The sequence below is a fragment of the Pleurodeles waltl genome, chromosome 4_1, assembly GCF_031143425.1.
Source record: "Pleurodeles waltl isolate 20211129_DDA chromosome 4_1, aPleWal1.hap1.20221129, whole genome shotgun sequence".
Classification (NCBI taxonomy): domain Eukaryota; kingdom Metazoa; phylum Chordata; class Amphibia; order Caudata; family Salamandridae; genus Pleurodeles; species Pleurodeles waltl.
Window position 1 is genome coordinate 708,394,265 of NC_090442.1, and position 12,950 is coordinate 708,407,214.

Sequence of the window (12,950 nt, forward strand, 5' to 3'; positions counted from 1 at the left end):
ACTATACCTGGTGCAAACCTTTTTTTATTAGAAGCACACACTACAGAACCACTCTGTAGGAGGCTGGCCTGGTTTGTAGTGGGTACCAAAGGTACTTACACCTTATACCAGGTCCGGTTATCCCTTATTAGTGAAATGTAGTCAGTGTCTAAAAGCCAGGCTGTCTTGAGGTAGCTGTAGGCAGAGCAGCCAAGGCTGAACTAGGAGACATGCAAAGCTCTTGCAATACCATTGTAGTCACACAGTACTCACACACATGAAAGACAATACTCAGTGTTACAAAAATAAAGGTACTTAATTTTAGTGACACAATGCCAAAAATACTTTGGAGACTATACTCCCTTAGGAGGTAAGTAAATTACACAATATATACACTAGTAACCAAAAACAGGCAAGTGCACAGTCGGAGAACAGTGTAAATAGTGAAAATCACAATAGGTTGGAATGGGCCAAGGAGGAACACAAACCATATCCAAAAATAGTGGAATGCAAAAGTTGGTTTCCCACCTAGGCAAGTGTAATGTGTGTAGAGGGGCACTAGGAGTGTAAGAAAACACCAAATGTAAGTAATATACCGCACCCCAGAGCCCAGGAAAGCAGGAGTAAAACATAGCAAGTTTCCTAAAGCACACTAGAAGCCTTGATAGAAGATAATGCAAGAATCAGAAGATACTGCAAGACACCAATGATGGATTCCTGGACCTGAAGACCTATGGAAGAAGAGTACAAAGTCCAAGAAGCACTGAAGACTCCAGGGAGAACAGGAGCCCCTGCTAACCTGGATGAAGGTGCAATAGAAGAACCACGGGTGAGAAGACAAAGTCAGTATTGCACCAAAGAAGATAGATGCGGGTTCCTGGTTGGTGCAGAAGATGTCCCACGCAGGATGGATGAATGCAGTCTGGTTTGCGTTGCTGGATTCCGCCAACAAGCCTTGGCTCACGCTGGCGGAAAATAGTGCTGCCCGGGACCAGGAGGGTCCTGGTGTCCTCAACCCAGGAAGGGGAGACAGAGGGAGCTCTCAGCAACTCAGAGAGCCCTCAGAAGACCAGGAAGCATGCACAGGGGTCCCAGAGCACAGGGACAAAGGAGGTGCAAATGGAGGCCCACGCAGCACAACACAAGGGATTACAACGCCGCCGTAGAACCACTCAGGAAGCTGTGCATCGCAGGATGGAGTGCCGGGGGCCTAAGCTGTGCTGTGCACGAAAGACTTCTTGGAAGAACGCACACAAGCCTTGGCATCTGCAAGTCACACAGTGCATGATGGTACTATCTTGCTTGGGGAGGCAAGCTCTTACCTCCACCAAAGTTGGACAGCTGGATGTTGGGACTGTCAGAGTCACTTTAGTCCACCACCCATGTTACTGGATCCATGCCTGTCATCTGGAGAAGGGACCCAAGCCACCGGTCGTTGCAGAGAGGTGCCTGCTGAAGCAGGGAAGTGACTCCATCACTCTACGGGAGATTCCTTCAGTTCTTCTGGTGCAGGCTGAAGACAGGCAATCCTCAGAGGATGCAGGACCTGGAAACTGCTGCAGTTGCTGACAGGAGCTGAAGATACAATGTTGCAGAAGTCATCTTAGCTTCTTTGTTGTAGTTTTGTAGAGTTCCTGGAGCAGTCAGCGTTTGATCTGTCTGTAGATGATGAAGTAAAGGATGCAGAGGATTCCTGCTGGAGTCTTGAAACCGAATCTGAAGAAACACCCAGAAGAGAGACCCTGAATAGCGCTAGGAGGGGGATTGGTCACTTAACCAGGTAAGCACCTATCAGGAGGGGTCTCTGACATCACCTGCTGGCACTGGCCACTCAGATGCTCCTGGGATTGCGATGGACAGGGGAGTGGCCACTCCCCTTCCCTTTGTCCAGTTTCGCGCCAGAGCAGGGACTGGGGGTCCCTGAACCAGTGCAGGCTGGATTATGCAAGGAGGGCACCATCTATGCTCTTCAAAGCATTTCCAGAGGCTCTGGGAGTATACCCCTCCAATGCCTTTAACACATATTTCCAAAGGGAGAGGGTGTAACACCCCTCTCCTAAAGGAAATGCATTGTTCTGCCTTCCTGGGATTGAGCCGCTCAAGCCCAAGGATGGCAGAAGCCTCTCTGTGAGGTGGCAGCAGCTGGGGCTGCCTAGAAAACCTGAGAAGGCTGGTATGGCATACGGGGGGTCCACTGTGGAGCCCCCAGAGTGCATGGGATTGTGCAACCAATACTGGAATCAGTATTGGGGTACAATTCCCAGTTGTTAGACACCTTACATGGCCATATTCGGAGTTACCATTGTAAAGCTGTACATACGTATTGACCTATGTCCAGTGCACACTTAAAATGGCGTCCCCGCACTCAAGAGGTCTGGGAAAATGGGCCTGGACAATGTGGGGGCACCTCTGCTAGTGCAGGGGTGCCCTCACACACAGGTACTTTGCACCCAGCCTTAAAGATCTGAAGGCCTGACATATAGGTGACTTATAAGTGACTTGGTGAAGTGAAAATGGCTTGAAAAAGAGTATGCACTATTTCACACAGGCCTTTGCTTGGGCTCCCTATGGGTGGCAGCCCATATGGATCCCCTGGAACCCTAATATCCTGGGTACCTAGGTACCGTATACTAGGGTATTATAATGGGGGTCCAGTATGCCAATTTGGAGTGAAATACTGGGTTACTAGTATGTAAGGACAAATTTGGAACCAGAGAGAGCATAAGCACTGGGGTCCTGGTTAGCAGGGTCCCAGTGACGCAGTAAAACATACTGACGAAAACAGTGAAGCATACTGACAAGTAGGCCACAAACTATAAGCACTGGGGTCCTGACTAGAAGGATCCTAGTGACTCAGTTAAAACACACTGAAAAACTGGCCAAAAATGGGGGTAACCATGCTAGAAAGGCTACTTTCTCACACACTCATCTTAACACTCTTACATTTGCTCTAAAAAATAGTTAATGTTTGTCACCATGATATCTCAAATGACTTCATCAGTTAAAGACATATAGGGGGTGATTCTAACCCTGACGGGCGGCGGAGGCCGCCCGCCAGAGTTCCCCCCTCCAGAACACCGCTCCGCGGTCATAAGACCGCTGCGGTGATTCTGGCTTTTGCACTGGTCTGGCGGGTGGCCGCCAAAAGGCCGCCCGCCAGCCCAGTGCAAAAGAGCCTTCCCACGAGGACGCCGGCTCAGAATTGAGCCGGCGGAGTGGGAAGGTGCGACGGGTGCAGTGGCACCCGTCGCGTATTTCAGTGTCTGCAAAGCAGACACTGAAATACAAAGTGGGGCCCTCTTATGGGGGCCCCTGCAGTGCCCATGCCATTGGCATGGGCACTGCAGGGGCCCCCAGGGGCCCCACGACAACCCATACCGCCATCCTGTTCCTGGCGGGAGAACCGCCAGGAACAGGATGGCGGTATGGGCTGTCAGAATCCCCATGGGAAGCGGAAAACCGGCGGGAGACCGCCGGTTTTCCGCATCTGACCGCGGCCAAACCGCCGCGGTCAGAATGCCCTGCGGGGCACCACCAGCCTGTTGGCGGTGCTCCCGCCAACCCTGGCCCCGGCGGTCCATGACCGCCGGGGTCAGAATGACCCCCATAGTGGCTCCTAAGCTTTAGATTTGATGATTAACCAATTGTACGAATTGCAGACACCCTGGAGAGAAGGCTTGTTTCTTCCTTTGCTGCCTGTCTCTACCTTCCCTTTCAGCCACAGGTACCTTTAAATCAGTATTATCCATTCTGGAATGGCTGATTTAAAAAAAATAAAAAATGGTACAGAACTATTATGGTAAAAATTAGAAAAGATTGGGGATATCTTACCAAAGGATCTCACACACCTCAACCACTAAGGTCATCCAAAAGCCATGTACAGGTAGAAGTGGCTTTGTTTGTGTTTTTCAATCCTTGTTGTACTTCATGGTGTTGAGCTATTTCTGCTTAATCAGCCAACCTGCAAGGTGTCCATAAAAGACATGGATCTCGATTAGGAAGGGTGTGGAGTGGCAGTCCCATGTGGAATTCCTTTCAACAAATCTATAAGTGGCCCAGTGTTCCTGCACACGGTCTTACTGGGTGCAGGAGCATCAAACCCGATTTTACTGGCAAGAAAATTCAGCAGGTAAAATCACTGTGGGTAAATATTGCACAGCAGCCCAGACCCTTTCGATTACCCCTGCACAAGGCACAGGGAATCTACCAGTCATCATTCTTCACTCCCTCCTTCACCTTTCTCACTTGCTCACTCTACCCTGCATTTCAACAGTCCCCCGCAGACTTTCACGCAGCCCCCTGCACACTTTTACCACCTGCCTAACCCTGGTGTTGCAGTTGTGTCATACGATTACAGCCAAGGGAGGATCTTGAAGGAAACCCTTCTTTTTATTTTGTGCCACTGGAAAGATGGCTGTGAATGCTGCCATTCTAGATTGCATTATGCCAATGCCTCTCTGTTTGAGCCAGCTATTTACAAACTGCAAGATATTCAGAATATGGCAGCGTGACCCAGCCTAAATTTCAGGAAATGTAATATGTTTTTCAAGGATCCATTATAAGGTGCTCTGCTTTGCTCACAGAACCTTGTACAAAACAGGCCCCATGCTCCCTATGTGTTTGCTTCTAAGTCTGAGCAATCTCATCATTTCAGCTCTTCCTTCCTGCTATCAGCCCACCAATGTAGAAAGGCTTGAAGGGGAGCGGTGGTGCGGGGGTGGGGGGTTCCTTCTTTAATTCATTTCTCTATATGAAATGCCTTCTGTCTTGGCCTGCACAAAATAGAGGATATTCTATGTTTAGAAAAGCCTTACAATTCATCCATAGTATTGATTATCTTCATATATATTTCTGATAGTTACGTCAGCTCCAAGATATTCTTTCCAGGCCAAACTAATTGCTAATTGCTATACGTAGTATAGCCACTTAGGAATAACCATTAGAGAGAATATAGTAATTCTTCTTAAAGAAATTTTAAAGAAACACTTTACACATTCTACATTTTACAATGCACATTGCCCCTGCATAATTTAAAAACAACATTGACATTTTAGTGGGTTTGAGCCTTCATGTGCTGGGGGCTTCAGAACAGAGTTGATAGGATAGTTGATGGTATTACATATTATTATATATGCTATTAAGATGTACTATTTCTGACTCTGTTGGAGTGACATTATGCAGGACATTGCCCATCAGTCACACATTCTATGTGTTCTGAATCTTGAAGAAATACCTTGTATCCTTTGCATTCCAAAACACCCTTTGCAAAGTTACTTCAAAACAACTTCATTTTGCCAGGTCTTCAAGCCTAGAACAGCCCAGATTCCTTGCAGTATAAATAACAGGCAGTAATATTGCTAATTCATTGGCACTCACTTATTAAATGTCAGGAGGTGTGAAAGATGCATTAGGACTCAAACCCTGGACTTGCCAGTCACACATCCCACAATCAAATGCACAATTTAGCACGCTGTTTTCTTGTATTGGCCTAAGGATAGCTAAGCCCATTGTTTGATGTCTTTTACACCCCTCCCCGCGTTCCTGCTTCCCCGAAGTTCAGATCTAGTTGAGCCCCTAGGGCTTGTGTTCTTTTCTAAAGCAGAGGAAGAATGGTGTTTTACACCTTTGCCGGCAACAATAATAAACAATTAGTTTTGTGGTTCACCAGTCTCATTGAAACTGATTTTTTAATCAATGTGGTACTTTCACGACTATTGATATTCAGATATATTACTGTTAATGGGTCTCTAGTGAGCTCCTCGCTATAGTTTGCTGGAGGACCCATTGTTATGACGGTGCAACAACAAGACTTTTATAACAGTTGTTTTTGATGGGCTCAAAGGGTCCGCTCCACCATTCTTAACCAATCACAGCCATCTGATGGGCTCTAAGGGTCTGCTGCACCAGTCCCAAACCATGACAACATGCTGATGGGCTCAAGTGGGCTTCTGCACCACTCCCAAACAATCACAGCCCACTGTTGGGCTCTAAAGGTCTCCACACTTGTCCCACCCCATTACAGCCTGCTGATGGGTTCTAATCTGCCCACTGTCATGGTTTACTGTAGTCAAACACTTGGTCAGGCAAGTAGATTGCAGAAAGGGATTCCCCCTTCTACTGATTATCTGTAGAAATTATATTCACACTATGAGTAGATGAGAGGAACAAAAATATTTTTCCACATGTGATAATCTTGAAAGGGGCAATCTGCAGCCACATTAACTGCCACTTCTCAAAATGTGTCATGATAACCACACATCTCTCACAGGGAGGGTGAGTGACAAGAGGTATGCACCAGACTTCAGTCGAATGAGGTGATATTACTTTTTAAAAAATGGCAATGTCTGGCTTCCCTTTTACTAATACCCGTAGGCAGCACAACCACACACTTTATACGGATTCTTTTAACATGATGACGTTTTGGTGGCCATTGGCCGTGCAACATTGAAATAGATCAACACTTCTGTCTCTAGATGCACTGGGACCCAAACTTCAGCACCCGACTTTGTTTGAGTAATCAAATAAAATATGCTTTGAAGTCATTTATTCCAATATATGGTATTCATTCTCTCGAATTATTGCAGCTGCAATTTCGAATGTAAATTAGCAAACTGTACTTTTATAATCCATATTTAAGGCTTCCACGCGAGGGTCCCACTGTGACTTCTGGTGTGGGGGTGGGGTCATTGGAGACATAACCCCCCTCTCCACCGCAGTTATGGCAGTATTGTATTGTATTGTAATCGTATTTATATAGCGCTTACTACCCCTGACGAGGCGCGAATCGCTTTTTGATGAGTAGCACGCTACTCCGGACCCCAACAAGAATTAGTGATGGATTAGTATTGTTAAATAATGAGTACAGTTTTAGTATTATTATGAGTTAATTTGAGCCGCGGATATGAGAGTTTGTTAGTTAGTCTGGAGTAATGGAGTACAGGAATCCGTAGCACTGTACCAGGAATCAAGAGGTGGAAACATCTCTTTGGAGACTCATTTAGCACTTAACGCTAAATCAGGAGCAAACAACCGCAGCACCGCTGCTTTTTGCCTCGGCAGGGCCAGTGTAATGGCTTCAGTTTTAGCCTTCCGTGCACAGCTGAATAAAGGTCGCGCACACTATTTGCTTCTTCACTGCGCCTGCTTTTGCATACTTAGCACCCCATTTCGCCATCAAGTTGTGCCAGGGAATGCAAGAAACAAGCGAGTGTAATGGGCACAAGCTAAAGTCAATGGTCCAGCTATCCACACATACCACAAAACTCCATAACCCATACTAAGAATGGTAAGTATGAAGTCAAAAGAATCTAAATAATCTTGATATCTCACTAACCTAAAATGGACAGACTGTTTCAGTACCTTCAACAGCCAAACAAAACAACCAAAAGTCCAATTATAACAACCCTTACCCTTCTGTCGTGCCTTTATATATCCTAGGATTACATCTTCTCCCAAAAAACTACTCCCATTATAGTCCTAAAACTCTTCACGAAAATTTACCTTCGTTCACAGATAGTGACTATTCTCTCTTCTTCCTTTCTTTTAAAATACCCTCTCCTTACATTAAGCCCTCTGCATGTCTTAATGTGTCTGTGTGTAGCCTTCTCAGTGGCATGGCTGCCTGACCTAGCCTCTACTATACATTAGCAAACTAACCATATCTCTCTCCACAAATCATCATCTTCTGGGTAGCCATTCCTTGCAGTCTAGCACTATCTAACTATTTCAAACATATCTAACATATATAATCATCCCTTTTTGAGATCACAAATCACAAATTCTCCTTTTTTGTAGCCTCTCTTTGGTATGTAACAATATCTAACCTCCTCTATCTAGAGCCATATTAAATTTTCCACTTGTAAGAACACTCATGAATAATCATACTAACTCCTGTTAACCTAAACGACCACAAGAAACTGGAGGAAATGCCCATAATAGCTTCCTAAGTGTACATGTTTAACCCAGTAACCAACAATATGCAATAACTAATTACCACTAGATTAATCACTAACACAGGGTTACGGAGTAGTGCGCCACCCACCATAAAGTGCTTCAATGCTTCGTCAGATGTAGTAAGTGCTAAATAAATCCAATTACAAGACAATATAATACAAACACAGTTTGCACCGGATTTCACCCTTGAACATGTAAAAATGAAACCCTGTGTCTTCCAGTGCTCATCTCTGTGATTTTAATGTGAGTAGCTGACAGGTTTAGAACCGAGTACTCCCTTTAGAAGAAGGAAAATGACAGGGAGAGCTTGAAGGGCAGGGTCTACTACACCTAAACAGCACTATCTTCAGGAATTCATAAAATGGGACTGAGTGCTTGAGGGGGTAACTGCGTGACAGGCCACCAAAGCCTCTAAGCTAAGAAGCAATCACCAAAAGCACTGGTCAGTATACTGGTGGCTTGTTAGGCCTCAAAGTGGATGTTCCACTGGAGCTGAATGGACACCAAAGAGTAACATACCTCCATTATCTGCCACTGAAGGGATTAGCTATGTATGTTATTTGACAGGAATCCTCTCCATGCCTTTGGTGTGTGAATCTCTGTATCACCCAACCAAGGGAGATTTCAGGAGTCCATCAAAGAGTGACCAAACTATTTCTGGTCTGTCCATTCAGTAGCCCACTCTCTGGAAAGGAGGAGAGATGGAAGTGCATTCTAGCAATTAACTCAAGAACATTCACTGAACTTGATTAGCTATGCCAGACGTGTATGAATCTTGCTGAATTTGCTGCCTTCAGAAGCACTGCCTGTGCCCAAATATATTTCTGAAGAGTGGCAGAGAGGAATGTTCAGGTGCCAGGCCCAAAGGGCGAATCCACTGAATCCTCAGTAACTCTCTTCTGAATGGTTCAAGGTGGCGAAAGGTATTGACTGTGTTGGAAGCAGTCTGCACAAAACAAGGTTTATGGCAGCCCTGAAAGGGAGTATTCTTCCAAGAGGCGTCTTAGCAAAGAGGTCATCTATCAACACGAAAGGTGTTGATGTCAACAAGAATCCACTCTACTTAACAGGCCCAACCTGACCCTTGGCCTCATTTGTGAGGCGCTAGCGAAACGCTGCGCCATCGGAGCGTCATTGTTTTTGACACTTCGGTGGCGCAGTGTGCCAGCCCATACTTACAAGTCCATACAAACCCACCTTGCAAACCTTTTCATGGCCTTGTAAATATGGACCCCTTTCACGCATAACACTGCATGAAACGGGTGTTCCATCAGTGTTGCTTGTGGTGTTCCCACACAACATCCATGGAACCCAAAAAAATCTGATGCATTCCCAGATTTACAAGTCTGGGAGTGAATCAGTTTCCTACGCCACCTCAGGGGTGGCATAAAAATGACACAACAGGGAGAAATATCTTTATTTCTCCTGTTTGTTCTCCTTTCTATGTGCGAGGAAAACACCTCTTGTGATTGTTTTGCAGATTGTGTCCCTTTCTGCACAAAAACAATCGTCCCCACAATGCAAGCACCCTTCTAGCATGGTGCAAGTGTGACTGCATTCGTGCTAGGCAGCAATTTGCGCACTAGTGTAGGGGAAGAGGACAGAAATGGGCTTTATCTATTAGATACAGAGCATTTCTGGCCCTTCCCAGTAGAGCAGGGTGGTGCAGCAAGGCACCTGTTGTGCCGCCCTGTGCCACAGGCCTCGTAAATGAGGCCCCCAGAGTGTATGTCAACCACAGTGGCACAAGGTACTCTGTGTTTTGGAAGTTTGACTATTGAGATTACAGAGTGACTTCTCTGTGTTTGAGTACACCAACAAGCTCCTGAGGGGATAACCGGCCCTGTGAGCTGACATCTTCCTGATCTGTGAGTGTGTGGTGGAAGACACCTGCAGGGTTGTTAGCCCTGTCAACCTTAGGGTGGATTTCCCGAAACGTTATGCCTTCTCTCCTCCTATTTTTGCTGAATTTGTTCTTGTTGACCTAAGACTACAACAGCTAACCAGTGCTAAAGTGCTTGTGCTCACTCTCTAAAACATAGTAACATTGGCTTACACATGATTGGCATATTTAATTTATTTATAAGTCCCTAGTAAAGTGGTGTACCATATACCCAAGGCTGGTAAAGTGCATGCTGCTAGTGGGCCTGCAGCATGTATTTTGCTACCCATTTAAGTGGCTCCTTAAAACTGGTCACAGGCATGCCACTGCAGCCTGTGTGCAGTTTAGGTTTAAAACTGGCAATTCAACTTGGATAAATAAACCCCTTCCCAAGCCTAAAACTCACTTTTCATTGGATATGTGTTACCCCTAAGGTAGGTCTTTGACAGTCCATAGGGCAGGGTGCAATGTATTTAAAAAGTAGGGCTTGTAATCTTAAGTCCCACATGTCCTGAAAGTGAAAAACTAGTGTATCCGTTTTTTCTTCTGCAAGGCCTACCTCTCCCATAGGATAACATTAAGACATCTTATTACATTTAATACACTGTAATTTCCAAATGGGAGCAGTTACACAGCTCATGTTTGATGTCTTTGGAATTGTAATGAAAACTCCAAGCTTATAATTAAGTAAGATTTTAAATTACAAATTTGAAATGCCACTTTTAGAAAGTTGGTATTTTCCTGCCTTACCTAGTTAGTGCCTGCAGTCTGTATCCGGGTCACATGACTGAGTGCAGTTGGCAGTTGGGCTTTGTGTATTCCTCCTAGAAAGCAACACACAATAGAGAGCTTAGATGTGCCTAGGTGGCACATCACTGGCAGGATGGGAGGGTGAGCTGGGCACAGCTCTACTTACAATTGAATAGGCCGTATCCTGCTTCCACACAAAGGGCTTCATACCCCCTGTATTTAGTCTGGAGCCAGGACTTGGAAGGCAGGATTCCTGGGGACTTAAAAGGGAAATCTCTAGAAGCTTCACTCCACTTCAAAGGCATAACTGTGTATAAATATTGGATCTCAGACATCAACTCTTCAGTATACTTCAGGACCTGTTGATGCTCTGTGAGTCACCCCAGTACTGGACCCTTGAAAGTGGGCCCAAGGTGTTCTGCTAGCCTCCGTGACTCCAACAGAACCGATGCATCTCATCTGCTGCACGGCCCAACCCTGAGTAAAGTCAATGCATCCCTGCTGCTCCTTGGATCACTCGTTGCAAAGACCCACCTTGCATCGCAGTCCGCAGCCTCATCGGATCCTCCATTGCACAATGCACAGGCCACCGCATCCCTTGTCGATGGCAGCCTCGACAACGGACCCCCCATTGCGGCCTTGCAGCTTCTCAGAATTGATGCATCGCCCTGATTCTGTGACACATCCTCGCTACCAGACTTTGCATTGCAAGCCCTGTCAACGGGATCCTTGACAGTGATGCAGGCCACCTCATCACAGTCTCACTGCACCTCAGAACCAACACATATTTTCAGATGTGCATCTTTGATGCAGACCCTTGCAATGCTTTGCAAACTAGGATTTAAGGTATTATGTCCAGCGGGCCTCACTTGGAACTTTGTCTGTTTCTGGCGCATCCAGATATCCACAGTTGGTGCTTTGTTGTTATTGGTGCAAAATTTACTGAAATCTTTAAACTTGCATATCTCCGTTTCTACTGATTGGATTTTAATCATTTTGGTCTTCTTTCATTTATTAAAAAGAAATCTAATTTTCTAACTGGTGTGGGATTTTTTTTGTGTGGTGATTTTCACTTCATTACAGTTTGAAGTGTTGCACAAATGCTTTACATATTGCCTTTGAATTAAACCTGACTGATCTCTGCCAGGCTAGCAGAGAGTTGAGCACAGATTAATTTAGGGTTGGGCTTGTGCCTCTCCCTGACAAGGACTGTGGATGCTGCTAGACCAGAGCTCACACCACAGTCAACCAACAACCCAATTTCTCACTGTCATTAAAAAGAAGCTGTGATATTAAGTTCAGAATATTCTTTGAGACCGTTCAGTACAGTTTGTAGATGATCAATCCAGCAATATTCTTTCCTGGAATTTGGACAGATTTCCACCCCTCATGTCAGGTCTTACTATGTCTATAACCTGCCAATTTAAGCCATCTGTGGGTTGTTCGTGGGCCAGATAGTGTTCAATCAGTGGGGTATCAGACATGGCAGAGCGATTTCTGCTGCAATGTTGAACATCCACTGTTGTATACTTGACTTCCTAACACATCATGATATGAACATCTTTGTAGGAAACACAATGCAGTGGAATTCTGTGCATCCTTGTACAGCTGAATCATAGATATTGATTTCACTTACTGGTTCTCCTAAGTGCTGTGATGGGGAGTTACAGGCCAAATGGTATTTTCAATAGACACCTCTTGCCAACTTGAACAACAGAACATGTTCTTGCAGTGCATTCAGGTTAACTTCCACCTCAATGATAACCCCTTTGGAATTGCAACCTACAAGAAATAGCTTTAAGGTAACAGACTTTCTGCTTTGCCTTTGACCAATCCTCTCATGGTCTGGATACCATGCGTAAAATAATAGTCCCTCCTTCCTATCTGTGCGCCAGTCATTGGAAGAATGAAAACCAACACCAGTGATCACAAATCCCCACAGTCTTGGGAAAACCAGAATGACACATGGTAAGCAATAACTTTATTTATCACTGCCCTCTTCCTTGCTGCCCACAAGCTCGACATCTAAAACACAACACAACACAACACCCACACCATCCACACAGACTTACACAGGACATCTTTAAGCTCACACTAGTGTTTATGCTCGTCACAAGTCATGCATGCGACTACACCCCAATGGTCATTATGAACAGACCTTGATTTTTGCTGAAACCCCTGCACATTAAGATGCTTGCAAGAGTTAACTACTCGCATCCTTAACAGCACTCAAAATCATAATTAAATTTTCCAGCTGAACATGCCAAACCTACTCCTGGTCAGGATACCGACTCCCCCAGCAGTCACAGTGACCAAGTGGCAGTAGTAGTGTGCAGAATTGCTTCAGAGTGCTACTCGCTGTTACGTTGGTCTGCTTTCTGCTCAG

General features: G+C 45.4%; 1 protein-coding gene across 1 annotated transcript in view; it reads left to right on the plus strand.

Annotated features, from left to right (window-relative positions):
- The window catches only part of LOC138288565 (uncharacterized), a 201,656-nt gene that overhangs the window by 80,479 nt on the left and 108,227 nt on the right, over nt 1–12,950 (plus strand). The window lies entirely within an intron of this gene.